Genomic DNA, 22,757 nt, shown 5'->3' with positions numbered 1-22,757 from the left:
TTTGTTGCTAATGCAATAAAGATTGGGAGGGGCGGAATTACATTCCAGCTCCCAGCCATCAACAGAGGGGAAGGTGATGGGGGGAGTTTGACATACGCTGCCCACTCAGCTCTCCCCTCCACAATCACCACATTGGAGTCTCTCAAATCTCCAGATAGAATCTTCATTTTACCCTATGGGAACTAGGGGTGTGCAAAAAAAAATCAGTATTTTTCAGGTTTGGGTATATTGAACCCAAAAAGTATCAGTATTTCCTGATATTTCTAAATCCCAATACCAGTATGGTGCCCCATAGGCTATAATGCAGAATCAATCCAGGGGAATCTGGGGCTCTTGGGGGATGGACTGCTTTTTGAGATAGATAGCTGCAGGTGCCTCTCCTCAACCCACCCCCCTGCCCTGCAAACTGCAAAAATATTGGACCAGGGGGTCCAATTTTATCAGCCTCAGAAGAAAATGCTCCCATCCTCCATTGTTCCAATGGAGGGGAATAAAATTTAAATGGATCATGGTCCTTTTAAATGCCTTCTCCAAGCTGACTCTGAGAGTTTACTTCAAAGGCATTTAAAAAGTTCACAATCCTTTTAAAATGCCTTCTCCAAGCTGAGAATTCACTCCAAAAGCATTAAGGGACTGAGAGCTTTTTAAGTGCCCCTTAACTGAGGCTATCCAGCATTCCCCCCAAAAAATCCCAAGTATTTTTAGGATTTTCGGGATAGTCATTTTTGGATAGCTGAATCACTAGCCCAATCTTTTTGGGAATTCAAAAACAAAACAAAACAAACAAACAAAACCCCCGAATCCAAAACATATTGGGATTTAGGAATCTTGGAAAATATTGATTGGGGGGGTGGGGTCAGTATTCTCCAACCTGAAGAATACTGATTTTTTGCACACACCTAGCACCACCCTCTTCCCTCTCACCCACTCTTGTTTAACTCTAATATACAAAGTTTTAATAATGCTGAATCTGCTATGCTGGTTATTTCTTACCTCAACTTCTTTCCAAGGCCACTGTGATTGAATTCCATTAACTGGTTCTAGAAACAATTAACCATAACAGAATGTTTAAAACATCCAAGTACAAAAGACATTAGTTTTTTAACATTTAGACATTCGTAAGGTGTGTTATTTTAGCTTTTTTATTTACAGTTGGTTATTATCAGGGGTGGAATTCTAGTAGGAGCTCCGTTGCATATTAGGACACACACCCCCCGCCAATGTAGCCAATCCTTCAAGAGCTTACAAGACTCTTTTTTGTAAGCTCTTGGAGGATTGGCTACATCAGGGGGTGTGGCTTAATATGCAAAGGAGCTCCTGCTAGAATTCCACCCCTGGTTATTATAAAGTTTTATAAAACCTAAAATACATTCCGTAGCATAATGGACCAAAACACTAGAATGAGATCGCTAATCTTTTTGGGCCTGTGAACAACTTTGGAATCCTGAAATAGGGGTGGGCACCGTCACAAAATGGCTGCTGTACCTCTATACACACCATGAAGAAGTCCAAGTGCAGGAGGAAAGAAGGGTAGTTTAAAAAATACACTGTGAAAGAGGAGTGAGAAAGAGAATAAAACCAACGGTGTGGCAGCAACCACTGTGGAATCATCATTATTTTACTCTGCACAGCCTAATGGATCTCCAGTAGCCAGTCAGAAGTCATGCTAGGCAAGATTCCCACCTGGCCCTTACCCGCTTTCTGAAAATACTTGGTAGGCACCAGGCAAGACATTAGCTGGTGCTATGGCATCCATGGGCGCAGTCAGGGCTTTTTTTTGTAGCAGGAACTCCTTTGCATATTAGGCCACACACCCCTGATGTAGCCAATCCTCCTGGAGCTTACAGTAGGCCCTGTAAGAAGACCCCTGTAAGCTCTTGGAGGACTGGCTACATCAGGGGCGGGTGGCCTAATATGCAAAGGAGTTCCTGCTACAAAGAAAGCTCTGGGCATGGTGCTGGGGGGGACCCTTGAACTAGAATAAAAACAGGTTGCTTACCTGTAACTGATGATCTTCGAGTGGTCATCTGTGCAGTCACACACATGGGTCTTGCCGCAGGCAACGGATCCATACCTCGGAGCTCCAATAGCTCGTTTATAACGTCTTTTGGCGCGCTTTCCTCCCGCCCTGGGGAGCAGGCAGCGACTGCGCATGCCTGGAGCGGGGGGAGAGCGCCCATTCCACTCAGTTTCTTCCAGCCGCCACTGGCAAGACTAGAAAGGTTAAAGCAAGAAGTACCAGAGGCCAGCAGCGGGGAAGGCTGGGTGGGCGTGTGTGACTGCACAGATGACCACTCGAAGATCATCAGTTACAGGTAAGCAACCTGTTTATCTTCTTCGTGGTCTCTGTGCAGTCCCACACATGGGTGACTAGCCAGCTAAGAGTCCTGGAGGAGGGTGCTGGAAAAGAAAAAGTTAGTCACCTGACCCATACCAAAGACTGTGTGGTATAGGAGTATAAGCGGATGCACTCACCTCCATTTCAGTGAAAGATGGATCTGAGGACCGCTTGTCCGAAGGAGGCGTCACGTCTCGCACGAACGTCCAACGCGTAATGGGAGACGAACGTGGAGGGAGAGGACCAGGATGCGGCTGCACAGATGTCCTCCATGGAGACGCCGTGCAAGAAGGCCGAAGACGTCGAGACCGCTCTAGTGGAGTGCGCCTTAAGGCCTTCGGGCAGAGGCTGCTTAGCCAGTTCGTAGCACAGCCTAATAGCACTCACTACCCATTTTGAAAGTCTCTGGGTAGAGATCTTGTGTCCCCTGCAAGGGTTTCCGTATGCCACAAATAAATTAGGGTCCTTACGGAAAGGCCGTGTACGATGGAGGTAGAAGGATAATGCTCTTCTTGCGTCCAAAGAATGCAAGGCCCGTTGTCCCTGGTCAGTTGGGTTGGGAAAAAAGGTCGGCAGAGAGGTTGCAGTCGACAAGTGGAACTGGGAGACAACTTTAGGAAGGAACGCAGGGTCCGGTCTCAGGACAACCTTTTCCTTGTGGAAAATGGTGTAAGGAGGATCGTGGCGGAAAGCGCATAGGTCACTTGCCCGCTTACCAGAGGTGAGGGCAACGAGCAACGCTGTCTTCCAGGAAAGAAGGTTGAGGTCTATGGTGGCCATGGGTTCGAATGGTGCCTTCATAAGCGAGGAAAGAACTAGGGATAAACTCCAAGTTGGAACAAGAGGTTTAACAGGGGGATTGAGGTGCAACATGCCCTTGAGAAAGGACTTGGACAAGGGATGAGAAAAAACTGTCTTGCCGTCTACCGGATTGTGGAACGCGGAGATGGCGGACAGATGAACCTTGAGGGATGAGTAACAGAGTCCTGATTTCTTCAGTGAAAGCAAATAGTCCAGGATCATATTGAGAGGTACCGATTCAGGAAGTAGATGGTTAGTAGCCGCGAACGAGGAGAAGCGTTTCCACTTCCTTCGGTACGAAAGCCTTGTGGAGGGCTTCCTGGCATTAAGAATAACGTGGGCTACCTCTGCGGAGAGGTGGGAGGTCGAATTCTCCATGCCGTAAGGGCCAGAACCTGAGGGTTGTGGTGCAATATCTGACCGTTGGCTTGGGAGAGGAGGTCGATCGCGAACGGGAGACGACGGTAAGTGTGATGAGATAACTGGAGAAGTCTCGTGAACCATGGTTGCCGTGGCCACCAGGGGGCTACCAGGATGCAGTCCGTGCCGTCTCGTGTTATCTTCATCAACACCCGAGTTAGTAGAGGGGTTGGTGGGAAGATATAGTGGAGAGGACCTGTCCATCTGTGTAGGAAGGCGTCGTTCCGCCTCCTGGAAAAGTAGCGTGGACACTTGGCATTGTCCTTGGAAGCAAAAACATCCACCTTGGGTGTTCCGAAGCACCTGAAAATGGGTCGAAGGTAGGTCGGATTGAGGGACCATTCGTGGTCGTCCAGACGAAACCTGCTCAGCGAGTCGGCCAGAACATTGTCGACACCTGGGAGGTGAATCGCGGTCAGGTAAATGTTGTGCTCCAGGCACCATTCCCAGAGTGAGACGGCTATACGGCAGAGCCGGAGCGACCTGGTTCCTCCCTGCTTGTTGATATAGTACACCGTTGCCATGTTGTCCGTTGAAATTTGGACATGGCTCCCGTTGATCAGTGGGAGAAAGGATAAGAGGGCCCTGTGCACGGCAATCAGTTCTAAGCAGTTTATGTGCATGGCCCTCTCGGAAGGGGTCCAAAGGCCTCTGACGGTTTTGGCCCTCTCGGAAGGGGTCCAAAGGCCTCTGACGGTTTTGTCCTCTAAGTGGGCTCCCCATCCCCACTTTGAGGCGTCCGTTGTCACAACAGCCACTGGGGGTGCCGGTAAAAATGGCATGCCCGCGAGGAGGTTGCTGGGTATCGTCCACCACGTTAGGGATGAAAGTACTCTCTGGGGGACCATAAGTAGGACATTCTGCGGTTGCAACTGAGGATGGTAAGCTCTTACAAACCAAAGCTGTAGTTGTCGCATCCGTAGCTTGGCAAAGTGGATGACGGAAGTCGTGGCAGCCATGAGGCCCAGCAAGCGTTGTATGATGAATGCCGACTGGTAAGGCTGATGCTGAATCGACTTGGCTAAGGTGATGATAGTAAGTGCTCGATCCCCTGGGAGGAAGGCACGGTGGAGAGAAGTGCGGAGGAGAGCCCCTATAAACTTGATGTGTTGGGTGGGCTCGAGATGGGATTTGGATGCATTCACCCGAAGCCCTAAGGAATCGAGAAGAGAGAGTGTTGTGCTGATGTTGGCCTGCAACCGACGCTGGCTTGGTGCTATGAGGAGCCAGTCGTCGATATACGGGAAAACTGTGATGTTTCGAAGTCTGAGAGCCGCTGCCACCACCGCCATGCACTTGGTGAATACCCTTGGCGCAGTGGAGAGGCCGAAGGGCAGGGAGACGTACTGGAAGTGGTCTCTCCCCACAGCGAATCGCAGGTACTTCCGGTGCTGAGGTCGAATTGTCACATGGAAGTAAGCGTCCTGAAGATCTAGGGAAGCCATCCAGGAATCCCTGGGGATAAGAGGCAGGATGCCCTGTAGGGAGATCATTCTGAACTTCCTGTATTCTATGAATTTGTTCAGCTTCCGAAGATCGAGGATAGGGCGCTTCCCTCCATCCCGTTTGGGGACCAGGAAGTATCTTGAGTAGAATCCCGTCCCTCGGTGTTGAGGAGGAACGGGTTCTATGGCATTCTTCTGGAGCAAGTCCAGGATTTCCTGCTGGAGGAGTGCAGATGGAGGGGTGGCTATGAAGTGGTGGTGGTGTGGTGGCGAAACGAACTCTATTGCGTAACCTAAACGCACGATGGTAAGGACCCAAGAGTCGGTGGTGATGGAACTCCAACGAGGGTAAAAGGGGAATAGTCTGGTCTGCCCCTTGGGAGAGTCAAAGAGACTGTTTGCCTGTCTGGGACTGCTTCTTAGAGGGCTGAGTCCGTGGCCTCTGATGAAAGGCTGTTTAGGCAGGGGTTTCCTTTTCCAGAACTCCTGAGATTTAGGCGATCGTTGACGACGCTGAAAGGATGGCTTCCAGGGTCTCTGCCTGTTAGAGGGCAGGGAGGTAGGTTGTGTGACGCCGAGGCGTTTGGCTCTCTTACGGCCGTCATCGACCGAAGCTAGGACCTCGTCCGTGGACGCATGGAATAGACCCAGGCCATCGAAAGGAAGGTCCTCTATACGCTGCTTGATATCTGGTTGAAGGTTGGTAGAGCGGAGCCAGGCATGGCGACGTAAGGCTACAGATGTCGCAAACACTCGGGAGGAACAGGAGACCGCATGGCGAATGGAGTTGATCTGTTGTTTGGAGACACGGGAAAGCTCAGAGACGAGAGCCGAGACCGCTTTCTGAGAGGAGTCAGGCATGGATGTGATATGCGGGGTGATCTGGTTCGCCAGGTTGAAGGTGTAGGCAGCAAAATAGGCCAAGTAATTGTTCAGCTTGGAATTAGTCGAGGAGAAGCTATAGATCTTTTTAGCCAGAGTGTCCAGTTTACGGCCCTCGCGGTCAGGAGGAACAGGGTGGCGAGATTGTTTGTTCTTGGTGGCCGAATGAACAACGATGGAGTTGGGCGCCGGGTGGGAGGCGAGGAATTTGCAGTCAGCTGTTTGAACCCTGTAAAGGGAATCCAGGCGTCGGGAAAGCGTAGGGATCGAGGCCGGCTTATCCCAGGCTTCTTGGAGGCCCTCCAAGTGTACAGGGAGCATAGGAAGCGAAGAGCTGTCAGGGAAGTCTGAACGGACTAGGTCATGTACCACATCCGAGATCTTGGGTGAGTCAGAGGACATAGGAATGTTTAGTGCGGAAGCCATAGTTGTTATGAGATTAAGGTAGGCCTTGGAACTGTCAGATGGTGAGAGCCTAGGAGGTTGGTCCGATGCGGGGGAGGCTGGGGCCTCCTCGGAGTCGGAGTGATCAGAAGTGTCTCTGTCAGAAGTCGAGAGTGGATGCTGTGGTGACTTGGGCTCGACAGGTGAAGGGTCCCGAGGGCGTTTGAGAGGCGAAGCAGGCGGTTTAGAAACCGATGCGGATGCGGTTCTAGGAGAAACTCGGTCCCGAGGACGGACAGGAGGCTGCAGAACATCGTGTGGATCGGGTGCAGTCTGGGAGTCGAAAGTGTCTCGGTTCCGAAGGGCTGCCGCATCATCTCGGGTGCGGGGAGTAGGCTCCCGTCGGGGGGAATAGTAATGTTGGTAATCCCCATAGCGATCCGGAGACAGGTGACGGTGCAAAGGAGATCGCTGATCGCGTGCACGATAGTAGTCGCGGGGTCCGGGAGAATAATAGTCCCTGAGTCGAGGCATATAGACATCTCTGTGAAAGGAGTCCGGATCGAAGTCAGAGAGATGCCTGTAGCTGTGGCGCGAAGGCGAACTCTGGTACCGATGGTAACGTGAGTAAAGGCGAGGTGACGGAGACCGGGATGGAGAGCGGTCTTGTCGATAGTCGCGATAGTAGTCGCCGTACCGGGACCGAGAGCGGTCGCGTCGAAAGTCATGGTAGTCCTCCCGATGTGGAGAATTGGGAGGATGTCGGATCGGAGACCTGGGACGGAGCGGAGGATCTCGGATCGGAGACCTAGGACGAAGCGGAGGATCCCGGAGCGGCGACCTTGGGCGAAGCGGAGACCGCGAGCGAGAGCGGGGCCGCGGAGATCGAGATCGGAGCCGATGCGAAGAGACCTGAGTAGAAGATTCGACAAGCAGTGGGGTAGTATTGTCCTTAAGCAATGGCGTTGTGGAATCCTTGAGTACCGGAGTTGTAACGTCCTTCAGCACTGGCGTAGTGATGTCGAGGAAGGATTCCGGTCTGAGAGGTGGAGCCTCGGAGTCGAGGATATCGCTGGGAGGAAGGCTGTGCACCGAGGGCGATCTAGAGCCAATCGGGATAACTTCAAGAGAAGTTTGAGTGAGGCTAGGCATTTCCGAGATGACGTCAGAAGGAGCCGAAAGTTCGATAGGTAGAATCGGAGTCGACTGCGCAGAAGCCGCTTGTGCCGCCGAAGCAACTGATTGCGATTGCGCAGCCGCCGAGGCCGATTGCGCAGCCGTAGCAAAAGCGGAAGTACTAGGGCGCGCGGAGGTAGAAGCTGACGGGTCGTGCTTCTTAGGCGCCAAGGTGCTCGGACTGGAGGTTTTCGGAGCCGAGTATTCGCCCTGACGGGCTTGTTTAGGCGCCTTATGCCCCTCAGAGTGTTTAGAGGCCTTTTTGTCGGACTTATGTTTCCTAGGAGCGGTAGGAAGGGCCGACGCTGCCGAATCTCCCGCTCTAAGTGGGGGAGGCGGCGGATCTGAAGTAGACATCCCGCGGAGAGAAGACTCAATGAGGAAGCTACGAAGACGAGCCGCTCTGTTCTTACGCGCCTGCTTACCGAAGCAAGCGCAGTGGTGACAGTTATCGGTTCTATGGGATTCCCCCAAGCAAAAAAGGCAGAGCGAGTGACCGTCGGATGATGGGATTTTAGCAGCACACTGCCTGCACCTTTTGAAGGTGATTTTCCCTTCCATCCGTTCCGGACAGGGGAAGGAGGGAAGGGAGAGACGGGGTTGGGGGGGGGGGGTAGAAAGGAAAAAAAAAGAAGCAAAAGCGCAGAAGTCGGGATCTACCTTTTTTTTTTTTTTTATATATATATTAAAGGGACGAAGAAAATAGAAAAGGAGAAGTAAGAGAGATAGTACGATACCAAGAGACGAGCCAGAGGAGGAACGCAACGAGGTAGGTGTTGTCCGGGCGGCGGAAGGGAAGAAACTGAGTGGAATGGGCGCTCTCCCCCCGCTCCAGGCATGCGCAGTCGCTGCCTGCTCCCCAGGGCGGGAGGAAAGCGCGCCAAAAGACGTTATAAACGAGCTATTGGAGCTCCGAGGTATGGATCCGTTGCCTGCGGCAAGACCCATGTGTGGGACTGCACAGAGACCACGAAGAAGATCCTTTTGTAACCATGTGCTGCTCACTATATGAACAGCTTCATGCCAGCAGCTACAATTCAGTAAAAATCACTTTTGTAGTGATCAGGGACATCTGAATCAATATGATGTCTCGGGGTCACGTGAGGAGATATGTTCTTAGGTTATGTGATTTCCCCATATGTGGGGGCCTCATTTGCTTATGAACTGCAGTGCATGGAGAAATGGGACACAGACACATACACCCCCAGTGGTGTTTTCTCAATCTGAAAGAGAATCAGAATGGTGCAGTGGTTGGAGTGTCAGACTGCCATGGAAGCTTGCTGGTGACCTGGGGTCAGTCTAGGGTTGCCAAGTCTAAATCAAGAAATATCTGGGGACTTTGGGGGTGGAGCCAGGAGACTTTGGGGGTGGAGCTAGGAACAAGGGTGTGACAAGCATAACTGAACTCCAGAGGAAGATCTGGCCATCATACCTTTTAAATGCTTTCCCTCCATTAGAAATAATGAAAGATAGGGGCACCTTCTTTTGGACTCCTTGGTCCAATCTTTTTGAATCTTGGAGGGTGTTTTGAGGAGAGACACTGAATGCTATGCTGCAAATATGGTGTCTCTACCTCAAAAAACAGCCCCCCCCCAGAGCCCCAGATACCCACGGATCAATTCTACATTATTTCCTATGGGAATCAGTCTCCATAGAGAACGGAGTGTCCAGCAGACATTTCCCTCCCCCCGCCTTGCTTTCCGATGACCCTAAAGCGGGGGGAGGGCCTCCAAACCAGGGGATCCCCTGCCTCCACCTGGGGATTGGCAATCCTAGGTCAGTCGCACACTCTCAGCCTAACCTACTTCATGAGGTTATTGTGAGGAGGGGAAAGAGGAGAATGTTGTAAGTTACTTTAGGTCCCCATTGGGAAGAAAGGTGGGTTAAGGAAGTAAATAAATAAATATTGGGAGGGGGGGGGGCACTAAAAGCATGAGTTCCCCACATTCGGCTCCAAAAGGACATGTCTTCTAGTTCTCAACCTATGTGTATTGCAGTGTCCCAGAAATAGATGGTTACTAGTAAAAGTAGTTCCTTACCTGATGGTTTTAGTGCTTCCACCTTTACAGATCCTTCAGATCTACAGCGCGATTCCTTTGACAAGTCAGAGGCAATATGCAAGGTAGGCAAAACAGGTAGTAAAGTAGAAGTGAATATCTTTAAAATCTTTGATCATATTTAAGACTGTAATGTGAGTGTGCAAAAGTAACAAATATAAATTAATAAAGGGACTGAAACCGGAAAAACGTTTGTACAAAGAGGAAGATCAGAACGTATCACACGATTCCTTTGTTATGAACTTTCTGTTTTTATAATCCTGATTTGGGAATCGGTGCCCTGTTTCATATGCATGTCCCAATTTATATTGGAAGATCCCAAGAAAGTACAAACTAAAAGCCAGCCAATTGTATTGTACATTGAACCTCAGATCAGCACAGGTGTGGCACAAAAATGTGTGTATTATGCATTCGTTTATTTATAAGCTACCTAAAGAAATTCTGGGCTCACCATATGGACTAATGGTGTTTAGGGATGCTAAGATCCCACCAGGGGAGGGGGATCCCCCATTTTGGGGCCCCAACCCACTGGCACACAGGCTGCCAGAAGGATCCCCGCCCCCAAAGAGCTCTGCCTGTTGCACGACATGCCCTGCGTGATGACCTCACCCAAACGTGATGTCATCACCCCAGGCAGATTATGCCAGGGATGCTCTAGGATTTGTGGTAAAATTCTATGGTACCATAGAGTTTTATCATGAATTCTAGAGCGTCCCCGGCACAACGTGCCTGGCGTGATGATGTCACTTTCAGGTGATGTCATTGCGCCAAGAAGTCCCCCACTGCATCAGCAGAGGGACTTGGCAACCCTAATGGTCTTAATCTTTGTAGCTGGTGCAATTATTTATGTTAGTGCAAGGAGCTCACGCCCTGACCTGGGTAGCCCTGGCTAGCCGGATATCATCAGATCTTGGAAGCTAAGTCGGGTCATCCAAGGGAGATCACCAAAGAATACCAAGGTTTAGTGGACAAATCCTCTCTTTTTAAAATGTCTGTCCTCTTTTGTATTCTTTTTAGCAAATCTACGAAATGTCCTCTTTTTGGCTTGGAAGATTAGGCATATACCCAGTTAGTAGTGACGATCACAGCTTAAATAGTAGGGGTGTTTAAAATGAGATTTGTCATAGTGATCGCATGTTTGAAGTAGTCAGTTGGGAAATATGTCCTCTTTTTTGCTTTTCAAAATGTGGTGATCCTACCAGGGATGCTACGCAGAGATAGGCAATGGCAGACCATCTCTGTTTATCTCACTGTAAGTCAGTGGTAACTTGATGGCAGTTTACACACACACACACAAGGAGCTCAGACTGAGGGTCACATGGAGAGAGAGGCAGGGGTGCCATCTCATCCCACTGCATTTGCTAGTCAGGTGAAGAGGAGGATGAGGGAACAGAATGTAGCAGGGAATTATTATTTGAGTCATATTAAGTCCTGCAGCCGTCCCACTTAATTAAATGGCAAACTAGTTAAATCTAGCCTTTGTGCGCTTCTTGGTAGGTCTGTACCACCTTACAGTATTTTGTACAGGTCTTTTCAACCATTCGAAATGTTGCGGGAAAAGCTCAGCTGTTTTGCGGAAATGTGCACTCAGCTCTTTATTTCGCAAACCTACCACTATGGGACTCATATGTAAATTTTAGGGTATAATGTGGCTGGGAATTTATAGTAAAAAAAAAAATCCTAAAAATGCCCACCTGGATCTATCTACATTCTGAATAAAACGTTGTTGGCCTTAAAGGTGACACCTGACTCCTACTTTGTTCTGCTGCTTCAGACCAACACGGCTGCCTACTTGCAAAGGGTGATTGAACAGCTGAAAGGAATGCAAGTAAAATATTTCTGAAAGTTTGCTGAAGAGATTTGCAATTATTTAGTATGTAGAAAAAGCTCATCGGTGAAAGTTACCCAAAGGAGTGCTTCTATATTACCCACATGCACACACACATACACACATCTGTGATGTGTCATTTTAGCTGCCATGCCTCCTGCAGAGAATCTTGGGAATTATACTTTCATGAAGGAAGTAAATTCCATTTTAGAGATCTTTCAAACCCTCAGCAGGCAACCCCCCCCCCCCGAAAGTGAACCAGTTGCAGGCTGCTTCTTCATGGAGACAAGGCCTCTTTATGCTCACACTACTACAGCAAATGCAGATGCACACACAGTGGCAATGAGTATGAGTGCCATTTTGCTAAAGGTTTTTTTTGGGGGGGGGGGGTGCTCTAGGGGAAGGTACCTACATATGTAACTACAGAATGCTGAATTTGGTGAATTGAAAACAAATCAGCCAGTATCATAATGCCCCTGTATAAATCGATGGTGCGGTCTCATTTGGAGTACTGTGTGCAGTTCTGGTCGCCGCACCTCAAAAAGGATATTATAGCATTGGAGAAAGTCCAGAAAAGGGCAACTAGAATGATTAAAGGGCTGGAGCACTTTCCCTATGAAGAAAGGTTGAAATGCTTGGGGCTCTTTAGCTTGGAGAAACGTCAACTGCGGGGTGACATGATAGAGGTTTACAAGATAATGCATGGGATGGAGAAAGTAGAGAAAGAAGTACTTTTCTCCCTTTCTCACAATACAAGAACTCGTGGGCATTCGATGAAATTGCTGAGCAGACAGGTTAAAATGGATAAAAGGAAGTACTTCTTCACCCAATGGGTGATTAACATGTGGAATTCACTGCCACAGGAGGTGGTGGCGGCCACAAGTATAGCCACCTTCAAGAGGGGTTTAGATAAAAATATGGAGCACAGGTCCATCAGTGGCTATTAGCCACAGTGTGTGTGTATATATAAAAAAAAATTTGCCACTGTGTGACACAGAGTGTTGGACTGGATGGGCCGTTGGCCTGATCCAACATGGCTTCTCTTATGTTGCATGGTTTTTAATATTTATAATCTGATTAAAGCTTCTGGAATATCATTGTGGCCTTTTTATAATTCCATATAATTTCATGTTTTCAGGCTTTCTGCCTACCTCATCTGTTCTGGATTGACATTTCTTCCCCTCCCCCTCCTTTTTTTTTTTTTTTTTGCCGCTACAGTGTTGGTTTTATTCTCTCTCTGTTTACAATAGATTTTAGATTTTCAGGTGAAAAGGAATGGGAAAGGGAAATAGAAGGAAAGGGGGAAAAGGGTAGGGTACATGAATTAAAATTTTGTAGTATTTCTACTTATACATCGTTCAATTCGTATTGTCATCAATATCAGTCATCTTATAACATTCTCTGCAAGTACATCTTATAATTTCAGTAATTTGATAATCATTAATATCCCTTAAAGCTCCTACTAAGACAAGAATATATTTTTACACGGCAATAGTTCTCATGAATTACATTATTATCTTATTTTGGAAGTTCATGTATTATAACGTAACCAATTATATAATGGTTCCCACGTTCTCTTAGTTTCACAGAGATGGGCATCTCTCAGTCTGGCTGATAGTATGTCTATTTCTGCGAAGTCTAAAAGCTTAGATAGTAACTCCTCTTTTCTTGGTATTTTGTGTAGTTTCCAGTATTTGGCAAAAATTATTCTGGCTGCGGTCACTGCGTGTATTAAAAACACTTTGGTCTGTCTGGAATGATCTTCTGGTAATATATATTTAATAAAGAAAAACTCTGGTTGAAATCTAATTTGTATTTTCAGAATCTTTTGCAGTAGATCGTGTACCATCTTCCAATAAGATTTGGTTCTGTCACATAACCACCATACATGGTAAAAAGTTCCTGTTGTTCATTACAGCTGCAGTACAGCAGACTTACAGCTACTCTCTCAGAGCGCATCTACCCTAAAGACTCAGGGCCAGAGGCTATGGGCCCCCATCCTTTGGCTGCCAACACCATTTTAAACGCATTTGTACGTCTTTAAAAATTGCTGATCCTGACTGGGTGCCTGACATGGTGGCCCCAGAAGCTCTCGTTCCTCCAACACACCTGGTGCCCTTCCAAGTGTGGAAACAACCATGGAGAGGGCTGTTCCTGCACCCGAAAAGATGTGGGCAGAAACAAGAGTTCCTGGGGATGCTGTGCCACACTCGATCCAGATCAGGGCCTCGTGGCAAGTCACTTCACATTCCTTTCTTGGAGACACGAGTCTCTGCAGGTCTCTCCTGTAGATGCAATGCCCTCATCCTCCCAAACACACGATGCCGGACAAGCTGGCCATTTGGGGTAGGGAAAGCACTCTTCAGATTAGGCTTCATTCTCTCATTTTGACTGCAACCTGAAAATGAACTGGAGGAGGGGATGCTACATCGCTCTAAGGATGTATAGGTGTTATTGCCTTGAACTGGATGCCTCTCTTTGTTTTAACCTGGGAGCTGCCCTCTGACCCTGTCCTCTCTCTCCTTGTCCTCTCCCTTCTACACATGGCCTTCCATGGAGACATGTGTCTCTGCTGGTCTCTCCTGTAGATGCAATGCCCTCATACTCTCACACACAAGGCCATTTGGGATAGGGAGAGTACTCTTTAGATTAGGCTTCTCTCTCTCCTTTCGACTGTAACCGGAATGTGAACTGGACCTACTTGAATAAATGTAAGTTTATCCCACCCCCACCCACCCCTTTTTTTGCAATATACTTCTTGGGGATTTGCTGAACTTAGTATCACGCTCCTATGACTGGGCAAAACTCTGCTATATTCACCGAATATTCCAATACTCTGTACATATGAACATATGAAGCTGCCTTATACTGAATCAGACCCTCGGTCCATCAAAGTCAGTATTGTCTGCTCAGACTGGCAGCGGCTCTCCAGGGTCTCAAGCAGAGGTTTTTCACGCCTACTTGCCTGGACCCTTTTTAGCTGGAGATGCCGGGGATTGAAACAGGGAGCTTCTGCTTCCCAAGCAGGTGCTCTACCACTGAGCCACCATCTCTCCCTAAAGTCAGTATTGTCTACTCAGACTGGCAGCAGCTCTCCAGGGTCTCAGGCGGAGGTTTTTCACGCCTACTTGCCTGGATCCTTTTTAGCAGGAGATGCCGGGGATTGAACCTGGGACCTTCTGCTTACCAAGCAGATGCTCTACCACTGAGCCACCATCCCTCCCCTGCTCTCCAGGGTCTCAAGCTGAAGTTTTTCATGCCTACTTGCCTGGACCCTTTTTAGTTGGAGATGCCGGGGACTGAACCTGGGACCTTATGCTTACCAAGCAGGTGCTCTACCATTGAGCCACCGCCCCTTCTACATAATCACCAGGCCATTTGTCACTTCACTGGCAGGCACGCTTATTAACCAAACAGGGCCAGCCCTGGACTGTCTGGCACCCTAGGCAAGGCCAACTTCTGGCGCCCCCTCCTGCACTGACAATGTCACCCATTCAGTGCCCCCAGAAGGCCGGTGCCCTAGGCAAGCGCCCAGTTTGCCTAGTGGCAGAGCCGGCCCTGTAACCAAACGTCACTAACTTTGGGTGAGTGAAAACGCAAACTTCAAGCGTGCATCTCCATCAGAAAAATAAAAGTACGGTGACATTCGCCGCAGAGGGAAAAAATGGGAAACCACGTCGCATACTGTCAGCGCCGCAGTTACCTTCACTGATGGTGGATATTCAATGACGGATTCTTTTCTCGCTGGGGGAGCCGGTTCCTCTTCTGTCCCTTTGCCTTCGGGACTTTCCAAAGCAGGGCTTTCCGAATCTCCTGTTTCGGCGTGGCTATCCGAAAATTCTGCCGGGATTGCGCTGGAACTGGACAACGAGGTTTCTGACTCTAGAGGAGCTTCTACTCTTTTGAATAGCCTTTCCGCGCTTTTCAAAGGTATATGAGAAGGGGCAGGAGCACTAGATGTTACAGTCAATTTTGGGACGGAAGAGAAGGCATCAGCAGATGCTGGAAAATCACGATCCTTTTCTGAGTCTGTATCTGAATCTGTCGCTGCTTGCCTCGACTGTTTAGGAATTATAGAACTTGAGATTTCAGGAATTTCGTCCACAGAACTTGGGAAACTGTCCTGTTTTAATAATAAAGACACACAATCACAAACCTTATTCACAATGTAGCCTGGAAGGAGTGCGTACCTTTTGGAGCAAACAAGCGTGAAATATACATGCGTGTCGAGGAAGCAAGTCTATGGCCAGTTTAGTGTTTCAGTGCTGTGAAAAAACCACGCCCAACATCAATGACTTCTGTTTGGGATCTTGTAACATTTCCCAGATTTTCAAGCCAATACAATGGATTACCACATGGTTCCTTCACTTCCTTGACATGCCTCGAAGGAGGGGAGGTGAACCCAACCCCACCCCCCCGCCCCCAAATGTCTCATCTTCACATTTAGCAAAATCTTATGGTAGCGTTCTTCATGTATTCAGGGCTGGATTAACCACCAGGCATGTTGGCCCTGAGCCCTGAGGAGGGGGAGCTGAAAGGGTTAACAGACCAGGAAGAACCAACAGCTGGGCCATCAATCATACCGTCCACATTCCAGGCACCCATGCTGGCTCTTGACAATCAGTCTCCTCCAAACTCTCCCCCTCCCATCTCAAGAATGTGCCTGCGTCTTCAAAAGACACTGACAGAAAACAGACGCACCACACACCAGTGCTTCAGATCTCTTAGCCCTGATTACTACAGGAACTACAGCCACCCAAGAAGTAGGCTGATTGATGTGCACATATAACTCACACCCGGGACTTGGCAACCTCGTGGAAGCAACGAGTCGATTCCCTGGCTTGCATCCACTTCCCTGGCTTGCATCCACGCTCCTTCCTGATTCCAGTTCCTGACCAGTTTGAATTCCTTGGCCTTGACCCTGACCCTTTGGCTTTGGACACTGACTTCTCCTTCTGGTTTGCGATTTTGCTGTGGTGACTCAGCTCCTGACTCCTTGAACTTGGACTTTGGACCAGCTTTAGACTCCCTCCTGCCTGCGCCCCGAGACGTGACAGACTCCCTGCCCAACACTTCCCCAAGGAAGGGAGAGGAAGAGTTGACCAAGAATTTCAACACCTCAGCCAAGAGCATAGAACCCTGGGGCTTATTTTGTAGGAAAAGCCCAGCAGGAACTCATTTGCATATTAGGCCACACCCCACTGACATCACCATTGTATCACACAGAGCTTTTTAGTAGAATAGGCTCAGCAGGAACTCATTTCCATATTAGGCCACACTTCTGGTGCCAAGCCAGCTGGAACTGCACTCCTGTGCGTTCCGGCTCAAAAAAAGACCTGGATAGAACTTTCCTCTACCTTTCCTCTGAGTAGGGGTCCCAACCCTCCTGCCCTGGCGGGGGACCCCAGGTTTTCCAGCCTTTTCCCTCGCTCCCCCCAAAAATGGAAGCGGGGGGAGGGGGGAAACGGCGCCAAGGAGCGTGGCGAGCCCCCCCTTCTTGGAGCGGGCGACGCCACTGCGCGGCTGCCGCCTCTTCTCCGTAGCTGCTCCTCCGAGATGGGCTCAGCGTCGCCCGCTCCGCCTCTGATGTTAAAATTAGAGAAGGGGAGGCTGCAGGCAGGCCAGGAGGAGGCCTTCTAGGACCCAGACTCGCGGCTCGCCACACTCCTGGCCTGCCTCCACCCTCCTTGTCACCCGCTCTGTCTGTGCCGCCCTGCTACTCACCGCTTGCAGGCAGGCAGGGAGAGGCCGAGCAGGGCCACGGGGGCGACGGGACGATGCAGCCGCTGCTGCTTTCCCGACCAGGCGCGCAAAGGTGCCCGGCAGCCCGGAGGAGGAGGGCCTTGCACAGCCTGCTGCTGCTGGGGCGCCCGCCCTGACCTACTGCTGGGATGCTCCGCCGGGCCCTGGGGGGCTGGGGAGGAGCAGCAGGCGGCGGCTGGGCCGGGAGGCGGCAGAGGCTTGGAAGAGGCATCTTGTGCGGGGCTGCTTTGCCGCGCCTTCGAGCCTGTGGGTCTGGCGACTCCTCGTGCAGTGAAGGGGGCTCCCTCCCTCCCAAGAAACAGCTGGCCGTATTCAGGCGGGGGAAGGTGATGGCGACCGCTTTGGCATACTTGGCATACCTCCCAATGTCAAGCATGGTGGTAATTGATTGTTTGAGGGTCCTGCATAAGCTGGTCTGTGCATTGTCATGGAGGATCCGTTCCTCTTAGTTTGTTATTGGTGTTCAATTATGCTTGCCACAGCCTTGATCTTGGCTCCACCCCTAATGTCTCCTGGCTCCACCCCCAAAGTCCCCAGATATTTCTTGAATTGGACTTGGCAACCCTACCTCTGAGGCTCAACATGGCTACACAGTTGCACTACTAAGGCAGAGCAGGGGCAACCATCCTCTCCCATGCAAGCTCCTGGCTAACTCTGAACTGCTGCTGAGGCTCTGTTGGCCGGGCCTGGGAACAACTTTTCAGTGCCTCAGTGTGCTGTATCAAGGGTTCCTCACCCGCCATTTTAAGTCCTTCCCTCCTCTTCCCTTTACCTCTCCTGAGGAATCGGGCAGGGAGGCTGATTTTATTCTCATATATTATTTATTCTTACACAGTTCCTCGTGGCAGCCATGTATAACTGGGAGTACTGGGGTGGGTGAGAGAGGTGGAATGGAAGGGAAGTTCCTGGTGACTGGGAGGGGGAATAAATCACTTTTCACTTCCATCCCAGACTTCTACTCTCTCTCTCTCTCTTTCAGATGGCCATAGGATTGCCAATCTCCAGGGGGTGGCCTGAGATTTAATGGGATTACAACTGATCTCTAGGCCTTGGCGGGGAGGGCGGGATATAAATAAAAATTATTATTATTAATAGCATTGAGTTCCACTGAAGAAAATAGCTGCTTTGGAAAGAGGGCTCTCTGGCATTATAATCCATTGAATTTATTTATTTATTACTTTAAATTTCTATCCTGCCCTCTCCGCAAGCGGACTCATGGCAGCTAACGATCAGTTCTATAAAACAGTTTAAAAACCAATAAAATACAATTCGAAACATGACATGGTGCTATACAACATCAGTATGGCGGGATCTTCTTTATCTGTTTCTGTCCGCGATCCTATAATGTTCGTAGCTCCTCAGCGGTGTGAGGTGGCAGTTCCCTCCCGGTTAGATGTTGAAGGCCTGTCGGAATAGTTCGGTTTTGCAGGCCCTGCGGAATTGCGAAAGATCCCGCAGGGCCCTTATGGCCTCTGGGAGGGCATTCCACATTTCTGGTGCTGCCACTGAGAAGGCCCTAGCCCGTGTAGAACACAGCCTGGCTTCCTTTGGTCCAGGGGTGGACAGTAGGTTTTGTGTCCCTGAACGCAGTGCTCTCTGGGGAACATGTGGAGAAAGGCGGTTCCATAGACAGACAGGCCCCCGACCATATAGGGCTTTAAAGGTCAAGACCAACACCTTGAAGCGGACTCGGAACACAATCGAAGTCCCTCCCCTTCCCAAACCCCATTCTCCTCAGAGTCCACACACAAAATCTCCATAAGAACATAAGAAGAACCCTGTGGGATGAAACCAGTGGTTCATCTAACCCAGCATCCTGTCTCACAAAGTGGCCAACCAGATCCTCTGGAGGACCAACGACAGGGCCTAGAGGCTGAGGCCTTCCCCTAATGTTGCCTCCTGGCTCTGGGGTTCAGAGGTTGACTGCCTCTGAATGTGGCGGTTCTCTTTCATCTCCACTGACAGACCTCTTCTACATGAATCTATCCAATCCCCTTAGAAAGTCGCCTATGCCTGTGACCCTCACAACATCATCCGGTAGGGAATTCCACATTTTAATTCCTGTCTGTGCAAAGAAGGATTTCCACCTGACCATCCTGAATCTACAGCCCATCACCTTCTGGTATTTTGAGAGAGGGAGAAAAATTCCTCCTTGTCAACTCGCTCTACCCTATGCATAATTTTATAAACCTCTGTTATGTCAAAGTGAAAAGTCCCAGGTTCTTCAGCCTTTCCTCATGGGGAAGGTTCTCCAACCCCCGTATCATCTTGGTTGCCCTCCTCTGTACTTTCCCCACCTCTGCAATGTCCTTTCTGAGATAGGCTGACCAGAATGATACATGCAGTATTCCAAAGGAGGCTGTGCCATTAGGGATGACAGTCCCCAAGTGGGGATGGGGGATCCCCCGATATTGCAGGCTCCTGACCCACCTCAAGCCCCACCCCACCAGCAACTACCTGTGGCCAGGGGTGGAATTCTAGCAGGAACTCCTTTGCATATTAGGCTACACACCCCTGATGTAGCCAATCCTCCAAGAGCTTACAAGGCTCTTTTACAAGGAGCCCTGTAAGCTCCAGGAGGATTGACTACATCAAGGGTGTGTGGCCTAATATGCAAAGGAGTTCCTGCTGCAAAAAAAAGCCCTGGCTCCACATCAGGGCCGGATTAACCATTAGGCCAACTAGGTACTGGTCTATGGGCCCCACACCTTTAAGGGCCCCAGGCCGGCTTCCCCCCAGTTTTCCCCGTTTGCAGCCCTCCCAGCCTGCATGCACAGCCAGCAACTGAGCCGCTCTTTGCCAACTTGCCTGGTGTGGCTGCTGCTGGCGTTGTGGCCAAGTTTGCCTCTCTCTGCCTCTCCCCCACAGCTTTGTCAGAGGAGCTTTTGAGAAGGTCCCTGCAGGCTGCAGTGTGGGCTGAGGGCAGCGGAGCAGGTGCTCCAACTCTGAGATAATTTGCAAGGGCCCCCCTGAGATTTTGACTGCCGAGGGGCCTCCACAGAGTTTAATCCAGCACTGCTCCACATGCCTTTGGCCCTTCCCACTTAGCAGTGCTCTGAGCCTCGCTTAAGCATAGGGCCAAGTGCTTTTTAAAGGTGGGTCCCCAAGAAGACATGTGATTGTGAGATGGGTCAGGGAACTCCCTGACCTAAGCTGTGTGCCCTGAGGGTTGAGATCCTAAGCACTCTTTTTAGGGAGTAAGTCCCATTGAAAGCAACAGTACTTGCTTCTTAATAAACAGATCGAGGACCTCATAGAGCAGGTTCATTATGAGTCATACAGCACAATGTCAAGCGCTGTGTGAGACCACAGTTATAATTCTGCAATACTACAACAGTGCAGGAGTATCCTAGTGTGAAACAGACTGAAATGTTTTTTAAAAATGATTTTATCAGTTTGGGTTATTGATATCTGTAAGACCTTTTCGGCTGTCTAATCCAAAGAACTGGTTTAGTTACCTTGGTATCACACAGGTTTTATTTCTTAATACAATATACCAATAATGCATATTCCTACCATTAATTCAGATCGTTGTTCTTCATGTAACACCATTTCTGGAGATGTGAAAAAAATAGTTAGATACTGGTATATTTTAGCAAAGTGACAAGAAAATGCTGGTTGTGTTGACTACAACATTGCTTATTCTCTTCATCGTATTTAGGTTCAGGGGTGGCCAACAGTAGCTCTCCAGATGTTTTTGCCTAAAACTCCCATCAGCCCCAGCCAGCATGGTCAATGGCTGGGGCTGATGGGAGTTGTAGGCAAAAAAATATCTGGAGAGCTAACATTGGCCATCCCTGCTATATAGTATACTATTTGATTCACGTGAGATTACTTTAGACTTTATTGTGATGTCTGCCCTCAAAACAGATTCTGGGTACTGCCATCCTATCAAACTTTTTAATATAGTTGAATCTTTTCATTATTTCCCCAGGCTAATATAAAGCCAACAAACTGTAAATAAACTGAAATCTTCCCTTTGCCATACCACAATGTGAGTAAATCCACTATCAAGCTATTTCTCCTCAACACAGAGAAGTGGGACTTTTTTTGTGGCAGGAACTCCTTTCCATATTAGGCTACACCCTCCTGTTGTAGCCAATCCTCCAAGAACTTACAGTAGGCCCTGTAAGTAGAGCTTTGTAAATTCCTGGCGGATTGGCTACATTGGGGGTTTAGCCTAATATGCAAAGGAGTTCCTGTTACCAAAAAAGCTCTGATTAGAGTATACTACAATGGATAAAAGTTATAGGTAGCCATAGTGGCTGGAAACAATTTAAAAACATAAACACAGTAGTGTTACGCTTTTTATTAGAGCCAACTAAAATTTGGCAAATTTGGCAAATTTCCAAAGTAGAACAAAAAAGAGGGTAAGCTGGAATGCCCTAAGCCCAGTCTCAGATTTCCGAAACCAAATAGGGTCAGCTAAGCATAGTACTTGAAAGGGAGACCACCAAAGAATTCAAGAGCCACTACACAGAGGCAGGCAATGGCAAACCACCTCTGAACATCTCTTGCTTTGAAAATCCTATGGGTGACTTGACAACACTAATGGGACAGAACAGGGCAGCTAAACTGTGGCTAGGGAGCCACATGTGGCTCTTTCACACATATTGGGTGGACTCTTGAAGACACCACTGCCCTGTCGGCCAGCTTGGAGAAGGCATTTCTCCTTTAAATCACTTCTCCAAGCTAAGTCAACGGACAGCTTGGAGAAAGCATGTAATGTTAAAGTTGCTTCCTTTCCGCCCCTCCCATCCATCCATCCATCTATCCATCCATCTCTCTCTCATCTCTCTGTCTAATCTATCTATCATCTACCTTCCTTCCTTCGTTTTTGATGCTCACCACAGCACAATTGATAGTAGTCAGTTGTGGTTATCCATCAAGAGGATTTTTCTTCCACCTGTACAACCTACAAACGTGTGGCCCCGAGGCTGAATCAGGCCCCCAGAGGACCCCTCTCAGGCCCCCGAGCAACTGGCAGCCATTTGCTTCCTTCTCCCTCTCTCTTGCTCCCTTCTGCATCACAGCTTGTTTTGCCAGGCTTGCTCAATTGCACAGCAGCTACAGAGCAAAGCCTCTATTTTCTCCATTGGCTGAGGCTCCTCCCTTGGGGAGGAAGGGGGGAGAGGCAAAGCTTGCTTTGCCAGGCTCTCTCGATTGCACAGCAGACCTACTGAGCAAAGCCTCTTTTCCTTCTATTGACTGAAGCTCCTCCCCCTCCTGGTCCCCTGGGGAAAGAAGGAAAGATCTTTTGTCCGGTTCCTTGAATCCCATGGGAGAAATACAAAGAAAGCATCTTTAAGACCAACAAGTGCTAATGTTTTGAGCATGTTTTATTTTAATATTTTTAAAAAATCTTTGTGTTTGTGTCCTTTATACAGCTTATATCTCTGCTACCTAATCTTAAATAGGAACACACACGGACCGGCATGACATGGCCCTGCCTAATGAGGTCTCATTTATGTCAGATCTGGCCCTCATCACAAATGAGTTTGACACCCCTGATCTACGAGGCTGCCTGGGCTCTAGGTGCCAGTCATTTGTAGAGATGAGTAAAAAATATTCTACAGGTATAGCACTGCATGCATCAAGAGTATAAAAATGGAAGAGGAAGAAGTCAAAAGGCAGAAAGGTGACTAATTAGATATAAATTCTTT

The sequence above is a fragment of the Heteronotia binoei genome, chromosome 16 (assembly GCF_032191835.1).
Source record: "Heteronotia binoei isolate CCM8104 ecotype False Entrance Well chromosome 16, APGP_CSIRO_Hbin_v1, whole genome shotgun sequence".
Lineage (NCBI taxonomy): Eukaryota > Metazoa > Chordata > Lepidosauria > Squamata > Gekkonidae > Heteronotia > Heteronotia binoei.
This window is presented reverse-complemented; position numbering follows the sequence as displayed.